The following is a 19,871-nucleotide window of genomic DNA, read 5'->3' as shown; positions in this document are numbered from 1 at the left end:
TAATAATAATAATTATATATATATATATATATATATATATATATATATATATATATATATATATATATATATATATATATATATATATATATATATATATATATATATTTATGGTTCTGTATAGATCTTATTATAATTAATTAATTGAATAATATTAGTATTAGTATTATATATTATTATTTTCATTAAATATTATTATATTATAATTTTATATAATTTAATTAATGGGGTTTTGACTCTATTGTCAATAAAGCGGTTCATGTAATGACGCGAACGTACCACGAGATGGCAGTGCCCCCATTCACTTGTATGTAACCCAGCGTAAAATGAACATGTCCATTTCCATTTCATCATTGCTCTCTCTTTAATGACAATATCATTTTAATTAAGTTACAATATGGTTATTAGAACTTAAACATATGAGTATTTAATTGTACATTTAAAATATCATCACATAAGCAGAATTAAATGAATACGTACGTCGTACAATATTAAACACAGGCTTTTGACTCTAGTTTCTGAAGCGGTTTATGTAATGACGCCAAGCTACCGCAAGATGGCAGTGCCTCCATTCACTTGTATGTAACCCAGCGTAAAATGAACATGTCAATTTTTCCGTGACAACGTCCTCTATGTACAATACACTACGAAAGAAAAACCAGCGGGATTTCCCCGCAGAGTGGCAGAATGGTTTATAACTTTACCCGGTGTTCGGGAGACCATGGTTCGAGCCCCACACGAACCAGTCTTTGACTACAGTTGAATCTGTGTAAGATTCGAATCATGTTCTCCCGCTCACAAGGCAAAGGCTTTTCCTACTACACCATTGAGTATTACAGCAATGGTAATTTAGGTTTGAATAAGTTGCAATTCTTCAGTACACTTCCGAAAAAAAAGTGCCGAGTTTCGCTGGCAAAATGGCATAATGGTTTTTAACTTTACCCGGTGTTCGGGAGACTATGGTTCGAGCCCCACACGAAGCGGACTTTGAGCTAAAGTTTACGCAGTGTGAGACTCGAACTCGGTTCTCCCGAACAGAAGGCAAAAGCGTTAACCATTACACCAGTTGGTATTCTGAAAGAATTGGATAATTTGGTAATTTTATCTATTCCGTGAGACATATACTATAAATATATAAAAAAAACTCAGAAAAATTCTACGCCAAAATGGCTGAATGGTTTACGACTTGGGCTGGTGTCCAGCAGCCTCGGGTTCGAGACTTGGTCTTTGCAGCTTTTGCAAATTAAATAGAGCAACATATAAGAATCGAACCCGCCTCTCCCAAACTCCAAGAAAAGCTATGACCACTCGGCCATTCGAGATCTTACATTCGACGGTCAAGTGGTTGTAATTGAAGGTTATTCTGAACCTTTATTGCATATATCCTCATAGTTTAGGACAATACAAAAGAATTCTTGTGAAATCTTACAGCGGACAATGGTCGAGGGGATAATACCATTGCCTCCGAAATATGCAGTGCTGGTTCGAGCCCGGGACCCTGCAAAGATTAGTGTTTGAAGTTTTTCTCTTGCACTAGCACCTGTTTGAAAGGGTTTTTCTTTTTTTTCCCCTTCTTCTTCTAATGACGTCATCACAAAAAGACTATAAAAGGCGTCATGAACGCGACGCTCATTCTGGCACTCACCACTGACAGCGAGAGCCACGTTGCTCTGGTCCACCTGCTGCGCCGGCCGTACAACAGCGTGTAAAAGTGACAAGGTGGGTGTTCAACTTTTGTTAGACCTTTTGAAACTAACTGCTTTTGCTCTCTTTCAGCGTCTAGTTGCACTTTGGGCGTGCTTCCATCTTGCAAGCTCAAACGTTTGCAGAAGCTAGCGTTAGCAGTTAACATCTCCAACGACCACCAAAACGCATTTATCTGGCGTGCAACCAAACAAAGTAAGCAGTTAACTGTGGGTAAGTACATGCGCATTTTGAAAACTGAGGCACGCACCGTGTGAAAAGATGACTAACACTATTTTTGCACAAACATTTAGCAACGTCTGGACGACAGCGCCGTTTGGCCGAAGGTAAGTAGACATAGCAGCGTTTGCATGAATCCACCAGAGAATTACTGAAACAGGTATTTTGATGCATTCGTGTTAATCTGCTACTTTCTGTCTGCAGGTGCAAACCCTCAAAACGAGCCCGTCATGGCCGACTGACTTCGTGAGTTTTAAAGTCAACGCTTTCAATCGACTGCTTCTAATTGTCTTCATTTCTGTCCACAGGCCTGCATCTGGAACCGAGGGAACAGGCTGACTGCAAAATGGCAAAAATATTTGTATTAGCAAGGCATCTTGTCAAATTGACGAAAGCAAACATTTGTTCTTTTTCTTTTGTCTGCAGGATCCAAAATGGCCACCTTGCAGTCCTCTCATGGCTTCATGGGACACTTGCAGGTCTACTCTTGCTCAATTTTCTTGTTAGGCTGAAAATGTAAAAGCAGAATGGTAGTAACATTACCGTGTCTTTCAGACCAGCGAGCTGTGGTTGGAGAGCCGTCCGGTGGTGCCCTCCATTCGTCACTGGTGAAACATGCACGCGTCCAAATGTTTGACACATGTCAAACATTTCAGCCTGTTTGTCTTTTTCTCCACCAGGTGGGGCCAAAGGTCCTAGTTTCCGTAGCATGGTGAAGATCTACATGGTTTTAATCCTGTGGCATCATCAACCTCTTGTCCAGGTTACTGTAAACTTGGCATTGTTTAAAAGCACTTACCTGCTTTATTTTTTATGCCTCCCTCTTCCTGCAAGGATGCAGTTGGAGCGTCTACTATCTGCTGGCCAAAGGTAAAAGCCCTCGAAAACCATGCAGAGGTACCTCAAGGTTGTCTCGGTTTTCAGAGTTGACTCTACAATAAAATGTACTAAATGGCAGCTTGATTGGTCTCTGTGTGCAGGTGTCCATCCTGGAGAGTTTTTACAACATTGAAGGAACTCTGCCTGTGCACCAGCAACTGACTGCTTCCACGCTACAGTTAAAAATAAAAGCAGTAAACTTAAAATGAGTTGTCAATGTTCCTTTTTCTTTCCAGGCACAGGTGGCAAATCCAGGTCCAGAAAGTGAAAAGCCTGCCACAGATTGTCTTCAGCCTCTGTGAGCTCGTTGACCTGCCTGAAGAGCCCTCTGCTGGTAAGGGAAGAAAAGTAAATGACATGTTTCAAAATTTGAATGACCTTTTTTTTTTTTTTATGTCCAGTGTGAAGTACCTGCTCATAGCGGAAGCAGAGCCGCATACCAGCAGCTCTTTAATGTTCTTGTTACTTACTCAGCTCTAAAGCAACCTGAGAAGTGAGGCACTTTGAATGCTCCTCATTGCACAATCTTATCTTTAATTCCAATAATTTTTTTCTCCTATTTTCTGACAGGCAGCAAGGAACAAAATCAGCCTCCTGGTCATGCTGCAAGGAACAAAATCAGCTTCCTGGTCATGCAGCTCGCAATACCTGGTGCCATAAACGGTTTGTGCACTGGTATGTTTCATGCAAAAACAATTTTGCACAAAACGTTAAATTAGCTTTTTACTTACAATCTCTTTTTGTCTCTGGTCCAGGCATGGAGTAACACTCGTCCCACTGACCTATCACTCATCCCTCTGGCCGACCGCTTCACCACTCGTCCCTCTGGCCGACCGATTTACCACTCGTCCCTCTGGCCGACCGCTTCACCACTCGTCCCTCTGGCTGACCGCTTCACCACTCTGCAACGAGCAGACTGCCATTCAACTTGTTACTTTATTGTGATTGAATGTTTACTCTGCAAAAGAAATAAAGCTTTTTACAAAAAATGCAAACTTTACACTCTTCATTTTCAAACATTACCACTTACACTTAAACAATACTAAAAATTATTTTCTTTAAGCAAAATATTTTTAAAAAAAATTTCCCCCCTAAAATATTTCCGATTTTTTTTTTTTTACGGATTTTTTTTTTTACAGATTTTTTTTCTAGTGAAATTTTGACAAAATGGGTGGGGCCACGACTGGAATAGTGCCTAATGATTGGCTGAGAGCTCTAAAACTGGGTGGAGCCAGGAAAATAAAAAGCTCTGATTGGTTGAAAGGTGGGCGTGGATATGCAAATGAGGTGCTCTGCGAATGGTTGGATTAAAGGTGGGCGTGGTTTTCTATAAATGAGGCAATCTGATTGGTCGGATGTGCACAGATGTGAAAATGCTGCATTCTGATTGGCTGTCAGAAAGGGGGCGTGGCTATGCAAATTTTGAGCCGAGTCGTGATTGGCCAGGCTGAATCTGGGCGGAGTTAGGAGGCGGGCAAAGTGGCACTTAGGTTTTGGAAGGCTCTTTTCAGCTTGGAGTTGAGTGTTTGCCTTCAGCCACTGAACAGAGCCAAGTGTTTGACTGCTTCTCTCTGTCTCCACATGACTCAAAGTGACTGCAATTGTACAATTGCATCACTTTGACTCATGTGCACGCAGAGCGAAGCAGCAAACACTTGGCTTTGTTCAGTGACACTCACCTCAAGGCTGAAAACTTGTTTGCATAGTAGTGGACACTTAGGTTTTGGAAATGGCCAACTCAAGACTTCAAACAGTACCTTGCCAATGCAGTGACCACTAAGCACGAAAGACTTCAAATGAGCAAATTTGCTCATGAATCACAAAGACTCGCATTCCACTTGAACAATTTATTGAATAGAAAAGCAGTTTGAAAAGGCCCTGCCTGAATCCATGGAAGAAGCTGAAGTGCTTGATGAACTCAGGTATGATGTCGCACATAACATTACCAACTAATACACAGGTTTTTTTTTTTTTTTTTTAGATTCATATATTTTTTTAAATTCAAGTCATTATTTGAACTAAGTGGTACACTTTCATTTATCACGTGTGCCAACTACGATCAAAAATATACTTTTTAAGTTAAAATGCATGTGCATTTTTCAAAACGATACTTCTTACATTGACATGTAACTTTAACGACTGTAGAGCAATTTTTTATTTTCCTTTTTACTGTGGCCCAAATAATCAACGGGACAAGGTCCACCTTGCTAGTCACCAGAGGCATAATGCTACATGGAAAATGGGGAGGTACCTTTCGAGATATGCAGATAGACGACCGGCAGCCGACGTGGAGCCTCCAGTCTTCAAGGTTGGACGTGGCAAAACATAGAAAACCAACGTTCAAATCAAACGCTTTCCTTGATAATCCATTGATTGACAGCCGAGTGAGTGCTGCTTGTGGGCGTGCTAGCTAACGCTCCACCTCTTGTTTCACGAGAACTAGCGAGTTTCCACAGACCTAACGACTAACAAATATTCTCCTTTCATGTCATTGTTTACATGTATGCATTTACATACATACAGCAAATCGAGAGCTTGGAAAAAGTTGACATGACTCACTCGAAAGCCCAAAAGGTAACAACCTAAAGCTACCTGCTCACTGAAGCGGAAGTGTACGGTAGCCGAGAAAGGTCAATTCAAATCACCAAAAAGCGCGTCTTTGGCAGCCTGCAGAAAAGACACTCCCACATCATGCATACAACACTAGGTCGGATAATAAGTAAACACGCATAAAAGATGGTCAAAACCTAGTTAAAAAGACCAGCCTTGTCAAAAAATAATATTCTGTCGTATAGTTTAAGTTTCATACAAATTTGTGTTGTACCTTTGATCAAGTTTGACTGTGATCGTAAATTATTTAAAATAATTTATATGGGGCCGGTAGCAAAGCCCACTTTGCCTATTAACTTGGTAGCCAAACGGAACCGAGGGACGCCCCTTCCTGACTACTACGGTGCCGGACAGCGCCTTCCGTGCTTGCACTACCCTGGTAAGCACAATAACTTCAATTTTCATTTTTGCAGAAACACACATTCTCTGTTTAAATGATGAATTATGGCTTTCGGTTGTCATGCGATCGTGGCAAGTTAACGAGTCCCTCACGTCGATACTGCTAGATCGAACGAGTGAAATGTGTTTCTCATTTGCAGTTGATATTATTCGGTGCAGTTTTGTCAATGGAGATTTCATTTGAAGGCAAGGCTCTGGTCACCGGGGCAGGAAAAGGTAAACACAATAGCAAAAAGACCATTATTATTATTATTATTATTATTATTATTATTATTATTATTATTATTATTATTTTATTTTGTGCTATATACTGACTGTCCGCTGTATGCACAATTGCTCCATTTCAACCATGTTGTGTTTGTTTATTTATTTATTTATTTATTTATTTATTTATTTATTTATTTATTTATTTATTTATTTATTTATTTATTTATTTATTTATTTATTTATTTATTTATTATATTATATGAATACTTGCAATATAGTAATATTTAATTAAAAGTGCCCTTATTTTAATTAAAATAAATTAATATTTATTTTAATTAAATATTACTATATTGCAATTATCCATATAATTTAATTAATATAATATATAAATGTAATGAATATATGGTATAAATTAATATGATATATTAATTTTTAATATATTAAATGGGCTTTTGACTATCGTCAATAAAGCGGTTTATGTAATGACGCGACGCTACCACAAGATGACAGTGCCCCCATTCATTTGTATGTAATCCACCGTAAAATGAACATGTCAATTTCTCTTTTTCATCCTTGACCAGACGACCTCGATGTACAATACACTACCAAAAGTAAACAATACAAAAAGTAAAACCAAGAAGGCACATACAATGAATGAATAAATAAATAAATAAATAAATAAATAAATAAATAAATAAATAAATAAATAAATAAATAAATAAATAAATAAATAAATAAATAAATAAATAAATAAATAAATAATATTTAATTTAAATAAATATTAATTTATTTTAATTAAAATAAGGGCACTTTTAATTAAATATTACTATATTGCAAGTATTCATATAATTTAATTAATGTAATATATAAATGTAATGAATATATGGTATAAATTAATATGATATATTAATTTAATTTATATATATATATAATATGTAAAACAAGAAGACACATACAATGAATAAATGAGAGCAGTGAATGAATGAATGAATGAATGAATGAATGAATGAATAAATAAATAAATAAATAAATAAATAAATAAATAGATAAATAAATAAATAAATAAATAAATAAATAAATGAACAAACATAACATGGTCGAAATGGAGCAATTGTGCATACAGCGGACATTCAGTATATAGCGCAAAATAATAATAATAATAATAATGATAGTAACAATAATAATAATAATAATAGCAGTCTTTTTGCTATTGTGTTTACCTTTTCCTGCCCCGGTGACCAGAGCGCGTTTGCCTTCAAATGAAATCTCCTTGACAAAACTGCTCCGAATAATATCAACTGCAAATGAAAACACATTTCACTCGTTCGATCTAGCAGTATCGACGTGAGGGACTCGTTAACTTGTCACGATCGCATGACAACCGAAAGCCATATTTCATCATTTAAACAGAGAATGTGTGTTTCTGCAAAAATGAAAGTTGAAGTTATTGTGCTTACAAGCGTAGTGCAAGCATGGAAGGCGCAGTCCGGCACCGTAGTAGTCAGGGAGGGGCGTCCCTCGGTTCCGCTTGGCTCCTCAGTTAATGGTCAAAGTGGGCTTTGCTACTGGCTCTATATAAATGATAATAAATAATTTACGATCACTGTCAAACTTGATCAAATGTACAACACAAATTTGTATGAAACTCAAACTATATGACAGAATATTATTTTTTGACAAGGCTGGTCTTTTTAACTAGGTTTTGACCATCTTTTATGCGTGTTTACTTTATTATCCGACCTAGTGTTGTATGCATGATGTGGGAGTGTCTTTTCTGCAGGCTGCCAAAGACGCGCTTTTTGGTGATTTGAATTGACCTTTCTCGGCTACCGTACACTTCCGCTTCAGTGAGCAGCTAGCTTCAGGTTGTTACCTTTTGGGCTTTCGAGTGAGTCATGTCAACTTTTTCCAAGCTCTCGATTTGCTGTATGTATGTAAATGCATACATGTAAACAATGACATGAAAGGAGAATATTTGTTAGTCGTTAGGTCTGTGGAAACTCGCTAGCTCTCGTGAAACAAGAGGTGGAGCGTTAGCTAGCACGCCCACAAGCAGCACTCACTCGGCTGTCAATCAATGGATTATCAAGGAAAGCGTTTGATTTGAACGTTGGTTTTCTATGTTTTGCCACGTCCAACCTTGAAGACTGGAGGCTCCACGACGGCTGCTGGTCGTCTATCTACATATTTCGAAAGGTACCTCCCCATTTTCCATGTAGCATATGCCTCTGGTAACTAGCAAGGTGGACCTTGTCCTGTTGATTATTTGGGCCACAGTAAAAAGAAACAAAATAATTGCTCTACACTGGTTAAAGTTACATGTCAATGTAAGAAGTATTGTTTTGAAAAATGTCCGTGCATTTTAACTTAAAAAGTATATTTTTGATCATAGTTGGCACTCAAGAAAAGTGAAAGTGTACCACTTTGTTCTTCAAATAATGACTTGAATTTAAAAATATATATAAATCAAAAAAAAAAAAGTGTGTCGGTTAGGGTTAGGGTTAGAAGTATAGTTTAGAAAAATGTACTTGCATGTTAACTTAAAAAGTATATTTTTGATCATAGTTGGCACTCGTGAAAAGTTAAAGCGTACCACTTTGTTCAAATAATATGACTTGAATTAAAAATATCTATATAAATCTAAAAAAAAAAATGTGTATAAGTTATGTAGTGTTATGTGCTTGAGGAGCAGATGTGTGATGTCATATTGTCATGGCGCACCAGGGAGAAGGCGAGCACATGCAAGCAGCTGACATCTCTCGCAAAACCTAAGTGCCAGGTACTGCACAATATCATCATCATCACACTCGTCTGGATGTGTTTTTTGATGACATTGATGCAAGCCAAGTTAGTCAGAAACGTATATTTAACTAACTTGGTTTGCATCACTGTCATGGAAAAACTTGTCCAAAAGTTGTTGGTGGTGGTGGTGGTACTGTGCAGTACCTGGCACTTCGGTTTTGTCCCAGTGAGAGATGTCTGCACTGTTTGCGTGTGCTCACCTTCCCCCTAGTGCCTGCCACGAGAAGTAAGTGACGTTATACCTGAGCTCATCAACTACTTAATCTGTTTCCATGCAGGCAGGGCCTTTTCAAACTGCTTTTCTATTCAATAAATTGTTCAAGTGGAATGCGAGTCTGTGATTTCTGAGCAAATTTGCTCATTTGAAGTCTTTCGTGCTTGGTGGTCACTGCATTGGCAAAGTACTGTTTGTAAACCTAAGTGTCCACACAAGTTTTCAGCCTTGAGGTGAGTGTCACTGCAACAGATCCAAGTCTTTGCTGCTTCTCTCTGTCTCCACATGAGTCAAAGTGCTGCAATTGTACAATTGCAGTCACTTTGAGTCATGTGGAGACAGAGAGAAGCAGTCAAACACTTGGCTCTGTTCAGTGGCTGAAGGCAAACACTCAACTGCAAGCTGAAAAGAGCCTTCCAAAACCTAAGTGCCACTGTGCCCGCCTCCTAACTCCGCCCAAATTCAACCTGGCCAATCACGGCTCGGATCAAAATTTGCATAGCCACGCCCCTTTTCTGACAGCCAATCGGAATGCAGCATTTTCACATCTGTGCACATCCGACCAATCAGATTGCTTCATTTATAGAAAACCACGCCCACCTTTAATCCAACCAATCGCAGAGCACCTCATTTGCATATCCACGCCCACCTTTCAACCAATCACAGCTTTTTATTCTCCTAGCTCCACCCACCTTTAGAGCCGTCAGCCAATCATGAAGCAGTATTCCAGTCGTGGTCCCTCCCATTTTCTCAAAAATTTTACTAAAAAAAATCCGTAAAAAAATCCGTAAAAAAAAAACCAGGAATTTTTTTAGGGGGGACAAAAAATATTAAAATTATTTTATTGGAAAGAAACTAATTTTAGTGTTGTTTTAAAGTTTAAGTTGTGATGTTTGAAAATGAAGAGTTGAAAGTTTGCATTATTTGTAATAAAGCTTTATTTCTTTTGCAGAGTTAACAGTTAATCACAAAGTAACAAGTTGAATGGCAGTCTGCTCATTGCCGAGTGGTGGAGTGGTCGGCCAGTGGGACGAGTGGTACTCCATGCCTGGACCTGAGACAAAAAGGGATCGGTAAGTAAAAAGCTAAGTCAACATTTTGTGCAAAAAATGTTTTGGCATGAAACATACCAGTGTCCAAGTAGAGTTGTTTATGGCATCAAATACTGCAAGCTGCATGACCAGGAGGCAGATTCTGTTCCTTACTTCCTGTCAGAAAATAGGAGAAAAAATTGGAATAAAGACAAGTGTGCAATGAGGAGCATGTAAAGTGCCTTACTTCTCAGGTTGCCTTAGAGCTGAGTAAATAATGCTGCTGGTATGCAGCTTTGCTCTTGTCAGCTTCCGCTATAAGCAGGTATTTGATGGCGCTCCCCACTGGACAAAAAAAAAACAGTAATTCAAATTTTGCTAAAATGTCATTTACTTCCCTTACCGGCAGGTGAACAAGGTTGAAGACTATCTGTGGCAGGCTTTTCACTTTCTGGACCTGAATTAGCCATCTCTGCCTGGAAAGAAAAAGGAACAGCGACACAACGACTTCATTTAAGTTTGCTGCTTTTATTTTTTACTGTACAGTGGAAGCAGCCAGACGCTGGTGCACAGGCAGAGTTCCTGAAATGTTGTAAAAATTCTCCAGAATGGACACCTGCACACACAGACCAATCAAGCTGCCATTTACTACATTTTTTTGAGACAACCTTGAGGTACCTCTGCATGGTTTTGGAGGGCTTTTACCTTTGGACAGCAGGTAGCAGATGTTCCAACTGAATCCTTACTGGAAAGTGCTCTGCAGGAAGAGGGAGGCATAAAAAATTAAGCGGGTAAGTGTCTTTAAACAATGCCAAGTTTATAGTTACCTCGACAAGAGGTTGCTGATGCCACAGGATTAAAACCATGTAGATCTTCACCCTGCTACGGAACCTAGGTCCTTTGGCTCCACCTGGTGGACAGAAAGACAAAGAACATGCTGAAATGTTTGACATTTTACACCAGTGACGAATGGAGCGCATCACCGGACGTCTCTCCAACCACAGTTCGCTGGTCTGAAAGACACGGTAACGTTACAACCATTCTGCTTTTACATTTTCATCCTAACAAGCAAATTGCGCAAGAGTAGACCTGCAAGTGTCCCATGAAGCCATGAGAGGAGTGCAAGGTGGCCATTTTGGACCCTGCAGACAAAAGAAAAAGAACAAATGTTTGCTTTAGTCAATTTGACAAGATGCCTTGCTAATACAAATATTTTTGCCATTTTGCAGTCAACCTGTTCCCTTGGTTCCAGATGCAGGCCTGTGGACAGAAATGAAGACAATTAGAAGCAGTCGATTGAAAGCGTTGACTTTAAAACTCACAAAGTCAGTCGGCCATGACGGGCTCGTTTTGAGGGTTTGCACCTGCAGACAAAGTAGAATATTAACACGAATTCATCGAAATGCCTGTTTCAGTAATTCTCTGGTGGATTCATGCAAACGCTGCTATGTCTACTTACCTTCGGCCAAACGGCGCTGTCGTCCAGACGTTGCTAAATGTTTGTGCAAAAATTGTGTTAGTGATCTTTCCACACGGTGCGTGCTTCAGTTTCAAAATGTGCATGTACTTACCCACCGTTAAATGCTTACTTTGTTTGGTTGCACGCCAGATAAATGCGTGTTGGTGGTCGTCGGAGATGTTAACTGCTAACGCTAGCTTCTGCAAACTTTTGAGCTTGCCTGATGGAAGCACGCCCAACCTGCAACAAGACACTGAAAGAGAGCAAAAGCAGTTAGTTTCAAAAGGTCTAACAAAAGTTGAACACCCACCTTGTCACTTTTACACGCTGTTGTACGGCCGGCGCAGCAGGTGGACCAGAGCAACGTGGCTCTCGCTGTCAGTGGTGAGTGCCAGAATGAGCGTCGCGTTCATGACGCCTTTTATAGTCTTTTTGTGATGACGTCATCAGAAGAAGAAGGAAAAAAAAAAAGAAAAAAACCCTTTCAAACAGGTGCTAGTGCAAGAGAAAAACTCCAAACTCTAATCTTTGCAGGGTCCCGGGCTCGAACCAGCACTGCATATTTCGTAGGCAATGGTGTTATCCCCTCGACCATTGTCCGCTGTAAGACTTCACAAGAATTGTTATATATTGTCCCAGTTTATGAAGCTCTCTTCAGGAAATGTTTAGAGTAACCTTCAATTACAAACACTTGACTATCATAAGTAAGTTCTCGAATGGCCGAGTGGTTATAGCTTTTCCCCTGAGTTTGGGAGAGGCCGGTTCGATTCTTATATGTTGCTCAATTTAATTTGCAAAAGCTGCAAAGACCAAGTCTCGAACCCGAGGCTGCTGGACACCAGCCTAAGTCATAAACCATTCAGCCAGGTTGGCGTTGATTTTTCTAAGTTTTCTTAGTATATTTATAGTATACGTCTCACGTAATGGATAGAATTACCAAATCGTCCAGTTCGTGCAGAACACCAACTGGTGTAATGGTTAACACTTTTGCCTTCTGTTCGGGAGAACCGAGTTCGAGTCTCACACTGCGTAAACTTTAGCTCAAAGTCCGCTTCGTGTGGGGCACGAACCATAGTCTCCCGAACACCGGGTAAAGTTAAAAACCATTATGCCATTTTGCCAGCGAAACCCGGCACTTTTTTTTCGGAAGTGTACTGAAGAATTGCAACTTATTCAAACCTAAATTACCATTGCTGTAATACTCAATGGTGTAGTAGGAAAAGCCTTTGCCTTGTGTGCGGGAGAACATGATTCGAATCTTACACAGATTCAACTGTAGTCAAAGACTGGTTCGTGTGGGGCTCGAACCATAGTCTCCCGAACACCGGGTAAAGTTATAAACCATTCTGCCACTTTGGCGGGGAAATCCCGCTGGTTTTTCTTTCGTAGTGTATTGTACATAGAGGACGTTGTCACGGAAAAATTGACATGTTCATTTTACGCTGGGTTACATACAAGTGAATGGAGGCACTGCCATCTTGCGGTAGCTTGGCGTCATTACATAAACCGCTTCAGAAACTAGAGTCAAAAGCCTGTGTTTAATATTGTACGACGTACGTATTCATTTAATTCTGCTTATGTGATGATATTTTAAATGTACAATTAAATACTCATATGTTTAAGTTCTAATAACCATATTGTAACTGAACTAAAATGATATTGTCATTAAAGAGAGAGCAATGATGAAATGGAAATGGACATGTTCATTTTAGGCTGGGTTACATACAAGTGAATGGGGGCACTGCCATCTCATTATTATTCTCATTAAATATTACTATATTGCAATTATGAATGAATAAATTAATAAATAAATAAATAAACAAACAAACAAACACAACATGGTCGAAATGGAGCAATTGTGCATACAGCGGACAGTCAGTATATAGCACAAAATAAAATAATAATAATAATAATAATAATGGTCTTTTTGCTATTGTGTTTACCTTTTCCTGCCCCGGTGACCAGAGCCTTGCCTTCAAATGAAATCTCCATTGACAAAACTGCTCCGAATAATATCAACTGCAAATGAGTAACACATTTCACTCGTTCGATCTAGCAGTATCGACGTGAGGGACTCGTTAACTTGCCACGATCGCATGACAACCGAAAGCCATAATTCATCATTTAAACAGAGAATGTGTGTTTCTGCAAAAATGAAAATTGAAGTTATTGTGCTTACCAGGGTAGTGCAAGCACGGAAGGCGCAGTCCGGCACCGTAGTAGTCAGGAAGGGGCGTCCCTCGGTTCCGTTTGGCTACCAAGTTAATGGGCAAAGTGGGCTTTGCTACCGGCCCCATATAAATTATTTTAAATAATTTACGATCACAGTCAAACTTGATCAAAGGTACAACACAAATTTGTATGAAACTCAAACTATATGACAGAATATTATTTTTAGACAAGGCTGGTCTTGTTAACTAGGGTTTGACCATCTTTTATGCGTGTTTACTTTATTATCCGACCTAGTGTTGTATGCATGATGTGGGAGTGTCTTTTCTGCAGGCTGCCAAAGACGCGCTTTTTGGTGATTTGAATTGACCTTTCTCGGCTACCGTACACTTCCGCTTCAGTGAGCAGGTAGCTTCAGGTTGTTACCTTTTGGGCTTTCGAGTGAGTCATGTCAACTTTTTCCAAGCTCTCGATTTGCTGTATGTATGTAAATGCATACATGTAAACAATGACATGAAAGGAGAATATTTGTTAGTCGTTAGGTCTGTGGAAACTCGCTAGCTCTCGTGAAACAAGAGGTGGAGCGTTAGCTAGCACGCCCACAAGCAGCACTCACTCGGCTGTCAATCAATGGATTATCAAGGAAAGCGTTTGATTTGAACGTTGGTTTTTCTATGTTTTGCCACGTCCAACCTTGAAGACTGGAGGCTCCACGTCGGCTGCCGGTCGTCCATCTATCTGCACATCTCGAAAGGTACCTCCCCATTTTCCATGTAGCATTATGCCTCTGATAACTAGCAAGGTGGACCTTGTCCTGTTGATTATTTGGGCCACAGTAAAAAGAAACAAAATAATTGCTCTACACTGGTTAAAGTTACATGTCAATGTAAGAAGTATTGTTTTGAAAAATGTACGTGCATTTTAACTTAAAAAGTATATTTTTGATCATAGTTGGCACTCAAGAAAAGTGAAAGTGTACCACTTTGTTCTTCAAATAATGACTTGAATTTAAAAATATATATAAATCTAAAAAAAAAATGTGTGTCGGTTAGGGTTAGGGTTAGAAGTATAGTTTAGAAAAATGTACTTGCATGTTAACTTAAAAAGTATATTTTTGATCATAGTTGGCACTCGTGAAAAGTTAAAGCGTACCACTTTGTTCAAATAATATGACTTGAATTAAAAATATCTATATAAATCTAAAAAAAAAATTGTGTTTAAGTTATGTAGTGTTATGTGCTTGAGGAGCAGATGTGTGATGTCATATTGTCATGGCGCACCAGGGAGAAGGCGAGCACATGCAAGCAGCTGACATCTCTCGCAAAACCTAAGTGCCAGGTACTGCACAATATCATCATCATGACACTCGTCTGGATGTGTTTTTTGATGACATTGATGCAAGCCAAGTTAGTCAGAAACGTATATTTAACTAACTTGGTTTGCATCAGTGTCATGGAAAAACTTGTCCAAAAGTTGGTGGTGGTGGTGGTGGTACTGTGCAGTACCTGGCACTTCGGTTTTGTCCCAGTGAGAGATGTTTGCACTGTTTGCGTGTGCTCACCTTCCCCCTAGTGCCTGCCACGAGAAGTAAGTGACGTTATACCTGAGCTCATCAACTACTTAATCTGTTTCCATGCAGGCAGGGCCTTTTCAAACTGCTTTTCTATTCAATAAATTGTTCAAGTGGAATGCGAGTCTGTGATTTCTGAGCAAATTTGCTCATTTGAAGTCTTTCGTGCTTGGTGGTCACTGCATTGGCAAAGTACTGTTTGTAAACCTAAGTGTCCACACAAGTTTTCAGCCTTGAGGTGAGTGTCACTGCAACAGATCCAAGTCTTTGCTGCTTCTCTCTGTCTCCACATGACTCAAAGTGCTGCAATTGTACAATTGCAGTCACTTTGAGTCATGTGAAGACAGAGAGAAGCAGTCAAACACTTGGCTCTGTTCAGTGGCTGAAGGCAAACACTCAACTCCAAGCTGAAAAGAGCTTTCCAAAACCTAAGTGCCACTTTGCCCGCCTCCTGACCCTGCCCAAATTCAGCCTGGCCAATTACGGCTTGGCTCAAAATTTGCATAGCCACGCCCACTTTCTGACAGCCAATCGGAATGCAGCATTTTCACATCTGTGCACATCTGACCAATCAAATTGCTTCGTTTTTAGGAAACCACGCCCACTTTAAAGCAACCAATCACAGAAGACATCATTTGCATATCCACGCCCACTTGTCGACCAATCAAAGCCTTTTATTCTCCTGACTCCGCCCAGTTTTAGAGCTCTCAGCCAATCATAAAGCAGTATTCCGGTCGTAGCCCCACCCCTTTTCTCAAAAAATTTCACTAGAAAAAAAAAAAAAAAAAAATTCAGGAAATGTTTAGGGGGGAAATTTTTTTTTTTAAATATTGTATTGGAAAGAAAATAATTTTTAAAGTTTAAGTTGTGATTGAAAATGAAGAGTGTAAAGTTTGTATTATTTGTAATAAGTTTTATTTCTTTTGCAGAGTAAACAATCACAACAAAGTAACAAGTTGAATGGCAGTCTGCTTGTCGGCCGGTGGGACGAGTGGTCGGCCGGTGGGACGAGTGGTCGGCCGGTGGGACGAGTGGTCGGCCGGTGGGACGAGTGGTCGGCCGGTGGGACGAGTGGTCGGCCGGTGGGACGAGTGGTCGGCCGGTGGGACGAGTGGTCGGCCGGTGGGACGAGTGGTCGGCCGGTGGGACGAGTGGTCGGCCGGTGGGACGAGTGGTCGGCCGGTGGGACGAGTGGTACGCCATGCGTGGACCTGAGACAAAAAGAGTTTGGTAGGTAAAAAGCTAAGTCAACATTTCGTGTGGAAATTTTTTGGCATGATACATACCAGTGCACAAATTGAGTTGTTTATGGCACCGCGTACTGCAAGCTGCATGACCAGGAAGTCAATTTTGTTCCTTGCTGCATGACTCAAGTTGATTTTGTTCTTTGCTTCCTGTCAGAAAACAGGAGAAAGAAATTATTGGAATAAAGATAAGTGTGCAATGAGGAGGATATAAAGTGCCTCACTTCTCAGGTTGCCTTAGAGCTGAGCAAATAAGAAAGGGCTGCTGGTATGTAGCTTTGCACTTGTCCTCAGCTTCCGCTACGAGCGGCTGGTGATCCACACTGGACAAAAAAAAAAAAAAATAAATAAAGTTATTCAAATTTATAAACAGGTTTGCTAAAATGTCATTTACTTTCTTTCCCTTACCAGCGGGGGCTCTTCAGGCAGCACAGATCCAGATGAACGAGCTCAGAGGCTGAAGACAAATTGTGGCAGGCTTTTCACTTTCTGGACCTGGATTTGCCACCTCTGCCTGGAAAGAAAAAGGAACATTGATTGACACAAGGACTGCATTTAAGTTTACTGCTTTTGTTTTTTACTGTAGAGTGGAAGCAGAGAGTTGCTGTTTCACAGGCAGAGTTCCTGAAATGTAAAAATTCTCCAGGATGGATACCTGCACACAACACAAACCAATCAAGCTGCCATTTAGTATATTTTATTTGTGTGTCAACTCTGAAAATGGAGACAACCTGGAAGTACCTCTGCATGGCTTTAGAGGGCTTTTATCTTTGGCCAGTAGGTAGCGGATGTCCCAACTGCATCTTTACTGGAAAGTGTTCTGCAGGAAGAGGGAGGCATAAAAAGTAAAGCAGGTAAGTGCTTTTAAACAATACCAAGTTTATAATCACCTGGACAAGAGGTTGATAATGACACAAGATTAAAACAATTTAGATCTTCACCATGCTACAGAAGCTAGGTCCTTTGGCACCACCTAGTGGATTAAAGACAAAGAACATGCTAAAATGTTTGACATGTGTCAAACATTTGGACACGTGCGTGTTTCACCAGTGATGAATGGAGGGCAGCACCGGACGTCTCTCCAACTACAGCTCGCTGGTCTGAAAGACAAGGTAAAGTTACAACCATTCTGCTTTTACATTTTCAGCCTAACAAGCAAATTGAGCAAGAGTAGACCTGCAAGTGTCCCATGAAGTCATGCGAGGACTGCAAGGGAGCCATTTTGGACCCTGCAGACAAATGAAAAAGAACAAATGTTTGCTTTAGTCAATTTGACAAGATGCCTTGCTAATATTCTTTTTTTGCCACTTTGCAGTCAGCCTGTTCCCTCGGTGCCAGATGCAGGCCTGCCTGGGGACAGAAATGAGAAGACTATTAACGCAGTGGATTGAAAGAGTTGACTTTAAAACTCACAAAGTCAGTCGGCCATGACGGGCTCGTTTTGAGGGTTTGCACCTGCAGACAGAAAGTCGAATATTAACACGAATTCATCGAAATACCTGTTTCAGTAATTCTCTGGTGGATTCATGCAAATGCTGCTATGTCTACTTACCTTCGGCCAAACGGCGCTGTCGTCCAGACGTTGCTAAATGTTTGTGCAAAAATAGAGTTAGTCATCTTTCCACACGGTGCGTGCCTCAGTTTGCAAAATGTGCATGTACTCACCCACCGTTGCATGCTTCAATTGTTTGGTTGCACGCCAGATAAATGCTTTTTGGTGGTTGTTGGAGATGTTAACTGCTAACGCTAGCTTCTGCAAACTTTTGAGCTTGCAAGATGGAAGCACGCCCAAAGTGCAACTAGAGGCTGAAAGAGAGCAAAAGCAGTTAGTTTCAAAAGGTCTAACAAGAGTTGAACACCCACCTTGTCACTTTTACACGCTGTTGTACGGCCGGCGCAGCAGGTGGACCAGAGCAACGTGGCTCTCGCTGTCAGTGGTGAGTGTCAGAATGAGCGTCGCGTTCATGACGCCTTTTATACTCTTTTTGTGATGACGTCATTAGAAGAAGAAAAAAAAGAAAAAAAACCTTTCAAACAGGCCCTAATGCGAGAGAAAAACTGCCAAGACTAATCTCTGGAGGGTTCGGGCCTCGAACCAGCACTGCAAAGTTCGGAGGCAATGGTGTTATCCCCTCGACCATTGTAGCCTGGATGTTGACCAAAGAATTTTGTCTATTGTTCCAGATCATGAGGATATCTGCAATAAAGGTTCAGAATAACCTTCAATTACAACTACTTGACCGTCGAATGTAAGATCTCGAATGGCCGAGTGGTTATAGCTTTTCCCTGGAGTTTGGGAGAGGCGGGTTCGATTCTTATGTATCGCTCTATTTAATTTGCAAAAGCTGCAAAGAGCAAGTCTCGAACCCGAGGCTGCTGGACACCAACCCATGTCGTGAACCATTCTGCCATTTTGGCGTTGATTTTCTAAGTTTTCTTAATGTATTTATAGTATACGTCTCACGTAATGGATAAAATTACCAAATCGTCCAGTTCGTGCAGAACACCAACTGGTGTAATGGTTAACGCTTTTGCCTTCTGTTCGGGAGAACCGAGTTCGAGTCTCACACTGCGTAAACTTTAGCTCAAAGTCCGCTTCGTGTGGGGCACGAACCATAGTCTCCCGAACACCGGGTAAAGTTAAAAACCATTATGCCATTTTGCCAGCGAAACCCGGCACTTTTTTTTCGGAAGTGTACTGAAGAATTGCAACTTATTCAAACCTAAATTACCATTGCTGTAATACTCAATGGTGTAGTAGGAAAAGCCTTTGCCTTGTGTGCGGGAGAACATGATTCGAATCTTACACAGATTCAACTGTAGTCAAAGACTGGTTCGTGTGGGGCTCGAACCATAGTCTCCCGAACACCGGGTAAAGTTATAAACCATTCTGCCACTTTGGCGGGGAAATCCCGCTAGTTTTTCTTTGGTAGTGTATTGAACATAGAGGACGTTGTCACGAAAAGGAAAAATTGACATGTTCATTTTACGCTGGGTTACATACAAGTGAATGGAGGCACTGCCATCTTGCGGTAGCTTGGCGTCATTACATAAACCGCTTCAGAAACTAGAGTCAAACGCCTGTGTTTAATATTGTACGACGTACGTATTCATTTAATTCTGCTTATGTGATGATATTTTAAATGTACAATTAAATACTCATATGTTTAAGTTCTTATAACCATATTGTAACTGAACTAAAATGATATTGTCATTAAAGAGAGAGCAATGATGAAATGGAAATGGACATGTTCATTTTACGCTGGGTTACATACAAGTGAATGGGGGCACTGCCATCTCGTGGTAAATTTGCGTCATTACATAAACCGCTTTATTAAGGCTAGTCAAAAGCCCATTATTAATA

At 40.2% G+C, this 19,871-nt stretch overlaps 6 long non-coding RNA genes across 20 annotated transcripts; 3 read left to right on the top strand and 3 right to left on the bottom strand.

The window, feature by feature from the left end:
- Nucleotides 1–339: 339 nt before the first annotated feature.
- On the bottom strand, nt 340–5,450 carry LOC133142705 (uncharacterized). 6 transcript variants are annotated; one of them, XR_009710243.1, is made up of 5 exons: nt 5,054–5,450; nt 3,534–3,760; nt 3,214–3,405; nt 2,467–3,133; nt 340–2,262 (listed from the first exon to the last, which is right to left on the bottom strand). It is a non-coding gene; the product is annotated as an uncharacterized LOC133142705 (long non-coding RNA). The 6 variants fall into 6 exon arrangements; XR_009710242.1 differs by having other exon boundaries at nt 340–2,659; nt 2,723–3,133; XR_009710238.1 differs by having other exon boundaries at nt 340–3,133.
- Nucleotides 1,442–2,275, top strand: LOC133142707 (uncharacterized). Of its 2 annotated transcripts, none has more exons than XR_009710244.1 (5): nt 1,442–1,719; nt 1,777–1,917; nt 1,998–2,030; nt 2,128–2,169; nt 2,232–2,275. It is a non-coding gene; the product is annotated as an uncharacterized LOC133142707 (long non-coding RNA). The 2 variants fall into 2 exon arrangements; XR_009710245.1 differs by having other exon boundaries at nt 1,443–1,719; nt 1,777–1,913.
- LOC133142708 (uncharacterized) lies at nt 2,310–3,698 on the top strand. Of its 5 annotated transcripts, none has more exons than XR_009710247.1 (6): nt 2,310–2,402; nt 2,479–2,793; nt 2,904–3,136; nt 3,204–3,295; nt 3,373–3,477; nt 3,558–3,698. It is a non-coding gene; the product is annotated as an uncharacterized LOC133142708 (long non-coding RNA). The 5 variants fall into 5 exon arrangements; XR_009710249.1 differs by having other exon boundaries at nt 2,479–2,820; XR_009710246.1 differs by having other exon boundaries at nt 2,350–2,402; nt 2,479–2,531; nt 2,604–3,136.
- A 7,226-nt stretch (nt 5,451–12,676) lies between the features above and the next one.
- LOC133142589 (uncharacterized) lies at nt 12,677–13,910 on the bottom strand. Its single transcript, XR_009710220.1, has 2 exons — nt 13,704–13,910; nt 12,677–13,543 (listed from the first exon to the last, which is right to left on the bottom strand). It is a non-coding gene; the product is annotated as an uncharacterized LOC133142589 (long non-coding RNA).
- A 156-nt stretch (nt 13,911–14,066) lies between these two features.
- LOC133142587 (uncharacterized) lies at nt 14,067–19,750 on the top strand. Its single transcript, XR_009710214.1, has 5 exons — nt 14,067–14,447; nt 16,193–16,493; nt 16,919–17,361; nt 17,441–17,619; nt 17,823–19,750. It is a non-coding gene; the product is annotated as an uncharacterized LOC133142587 (long non-coding RNA).
- Nucleotides 16,338–18,451, bottom strand: LOC133142588 (uncharacterized). Of its 5 annotated transcripts, none has more exons than XR_009710215.1 (13): nt 18,371–18,451; nt 18,173–18,313; nt 18,060–18,092; nt 17,921–17,962; nt 17,684–17,857; nt 17,555–17,607; nt 17,398–17,480; nt 17,249–17,327; nt 17,089–17,162; nt 16,916–17,021; nt 16,732–16,830; nt 16,550–16,657; nt 16,338–16,474 (listed from the first exon to the last, which is right to left on the bottom strand). It is a non-coding gene; the product is annotated as an uncharacterized LOC133142588 (long non-coding RNA). The 5 variants fall into 5 exon arrangements; XR_009710216.1 differs by having other exon boundaries at nt 17,449–17,480; XR_009710217.1 differs by having other exon boundaries at nt 18,177–18,313.
- Nucleotides 19,751–19,871: the final 121 nt, after the last annotated feature.

This window comes from Syngnathus typhle, linkage group LG18, assembly GCF_033458585.1.
Source record: "Syngnathus typhle isolate RoL2023-S1 ecotype Sweden linkage group LG18, RoL_Styp_1.0, whole genome shotgun sequence".
Classification (NCBI taxonomy): Eukaryota; Metazoa; Chordata; class Actinopteri; order Syngnathiformes; family Syngnathidae; genus Syngnathus; species Syngnathus typhle.
This window is presented reverse-complemented; position numbering and strand designations above follow the sequence as displayed.